The following is a 2,931-nucleotide window of genomic DNA, read 5'->3' on the forward strand; positions in this document are numbered from 1 at the left end:
TTTTAAAGAAAGCCTGATAATTTGGTTGTCTTATTATTGAGTCAATTGTTCGACATACACACACAAGACACATGTACTGATGTACATGTTTGAGGTGATCTATAATACTGAATTGCATGTATATCACTATAGCTAGAGACAAATTTACTATCATGTTCACCTTATTTTGGAGATGATGAATATATACCATTAATCCATTCAAAGACGTGCGCTATCCTTCTTACCATCTATAAGACTATAAACCTTCAAAATAGTGATCAACTATTCCATTAATCATATCAATCCCTCCACAAGAAGCTACAAAAATCTTCAGTTTCTTCGTCGTATACGATGAAATTTAGCATTCACGTACGGAGAAAGCACATGGTTTTACAAAAATCAAAGCTTACTTTTCAAAACCGTGTTTTCGGGCAAACTTGATATACTGACGTGTACACAATTTGCTTGGCAAAAGCGTGGGCGGTTCGAACTTTAAAATCGTGTATTTTAAATGTTAAAATACATTCTAATTTTTTTTTTTTTTTTTTAATTTGCTTGATTTATTTAGATCCTTGTATTCATTCAGACAGAGACTTTACATATTCATTTCTCTTTGACCTTCGATCTCCCACAACCGTGGGATATGCACGTGTTGATTCTAATGCTCGAGAGGGCTACGAGTAAGTAATTTCCTCGAATTCACCGCGAAGTTCCCTCTTCTTATCTGACTCCAACCCAGTATAAAAGACTGCCTCATCCTGAATCCCTGATACATAGACTTAGTACTACTACCAAAAGAAAGACAAATATTTCTCTCCCTTCCAAACACATTTCTCTCTCACTCCCAAAACTGTGGGAGCATGTCTTCCGAGTTAAAAGCCATGGAACCACCAAAGCCTAGTTATGACCAAGAATGGGTCATTCAGATTAGTCGAGCCCTAGAAGAAGACCTACAAGACATTAACGCTGAAGGCCTTCCCGTGAGCATCTTCAGTGTACCCAAAACCCTAATATCTCTCAAACCAGATGCATACACTCCACAGCTTATGGCCCTTGGCCCATACCATCACCAGCGGCCTGAACTCTGCGAAATGGAGCACCACAAACTCACTTCAGCTAAAAGAGTGCAAAAGAATTTGCAACAAATCAAATTCTGCCACCTGGTCAACCATATTGCCCAAAGTGATAGCACTGTCCGCGCTTGCTACCACCGGTTCTTGGAGTTCGACCAGGAAACACTTGCGTGGATATTCGCCATCGATGCTTCCTTCTTGTTGGAGTATCTCCAAACCTACTCTCCCAAAACGGGAGAAGGCTCGCTTATGCGAATCTCTTCTAAGATGGCACATTTGATCGACTATACAAGGAGGAAAACGGCACACCACGCGATCCTCAAGGATGTTATTAAGCTCGAAAACCAAATCCCACTCTTTTTGCTCAGAGAAGTTTATAGTTTTTATCCACGTGAAGATCATGACGAAGCATTAGCCACCATGCTGATGGGTTTTTGCAAAGATCTATCGCCCATCAAGTACATTAATTACCAACGTTTTAGAGAAGAATGCTTCGGGAGAGCTCATTTGCTACAACTTCTCTACTACATGGTTGTGCCAAAGTTTCAACTTGTACTTGATTGCAGTGAACAGGAGAAGCCTAAAGAGAGTGAAGAGATTGGCTGGTTTAGAAAAGCCTTGAAATCATTCTTGAGAGCACTACTTTATGTAAACTTGGCCCTGCTCCGCATTCTCAGCAAAATTTGCAAGTCAAAAGCAATCAAGTTTCTAGTTACACTACCATTTACAATCCTCTCGTGTGTTTTTCAACTTAAAAACAAAGGTGCTATAAACAATTTCATATCATCGGTAGGCAGCGTCGCCGAAGAGGCGAAAAGTGCATCTCAGAAGACGGAAGACGATTTAAGTCCTTTGGTCGAAGAGATTGCAATCCCAAGCGTGACACAGCTTCATAAAGTTTGTGTCAAATTCTGTCCAGCAAAGGGTGGCTTGGAATCCATAAATTTCGACAAGTCTTGTGGTAAATTTTACCTTCCGGTTATTCATTTGAATGATAACTCGGAAGTTGTGCTGCGGAACCTCGTGGCCTACGAGGCATGTATTGCACCGGAGATGATGGTTTTTACACGTTACACGGAATTGATGAATGGGATAATTGATAATGAGGAGGATGTGAGGATTCTTCGAGAGGCAGGGATCATCTTGAACCGCCTCAAAAGCGATGGAGAAGTAGCAACGCTTTGGAATGGCATGACGAAGTCTGTGAGGGCAACGAAAGTTCCAATTCTGGACAAGGCCATTGAAGGTGCAAATACTTATTACTCGAAGAGTTGGAAGGTCAGGATGAACATGACGATGAAGAAGTATGTCTTTGCTTCATGGCCATGTCTTACGTTTTTAGCAGCAAACATTCTGATATTGATGTCTATTCTTCAGGCTGCTTGCTCCATGTACAATTGCTCCAAAATTTTCAAGTCTCTATGAATGTTCATGATCTGTTCTTGCTCAGTGTCTAATTTACGGCATGCTCATGAACAGTAAAAGTCTTCTTAATTTGTCTCAAATTAATTTTTTACCGGGCCAGATCAATGGTCTGGAGTTCGATTTTTCCAGTTAATTTTCTAGTTCTCTAAGCCGGCCTTCCGTCTAAACGATGGACAAAACAAGAAGCCTTTTGTGATAGGCTAGTCAGGCTAGATGTTATTTTTTGTTTTTGTCCTACTTCTTTGTTTTTCTTTTGGCACGGAATTAAAATGTAATGACAAAATAATTTCTTTTTCTCTACTATATATAAAATTAAACTTTATGATAATTTTTGTTTTTTTTGTTTTTTTTATAGAGGAAAAATTCGAACTAGTGACCTCGGCTTCATGAGGCGTGATTTCCAGCCTACTCCTTGAAGACAAATTTTATAATAATTAAACAGGTGTATCATAAC

General features: G+C 39.5%; 1 pseudogene; it reads left to right on the forward strand.

Annotated features, from left to right (window-relative positions):
* Window positions 1-839: 839 nt before the first annotated feature.
* On the forward strand, window positions 840-2,678 carry LOC132189599 (putative UPF0481 protein At3g02645 pseudogene; annotated as a pseudogene).
* The last annotated feature ends 253 nt before the right edge of the window (window positions 2,679-2,931 follow it).

The sequence above is a fragment of the Corylus avellana genome, chromosome 9 (genome assembly GCF_965113065.1).
Source record: "Corylus avellana chromosome 9, dhCorAvel1.hap1.2, whole genome shotgun sequence".
Taxonomy (NCBI): Eukaryota; Viridiplantae; Streptophyta; class Magnoliopsida; order Fagales; family Betulaceae; genus Corylus; species Corylus avellana.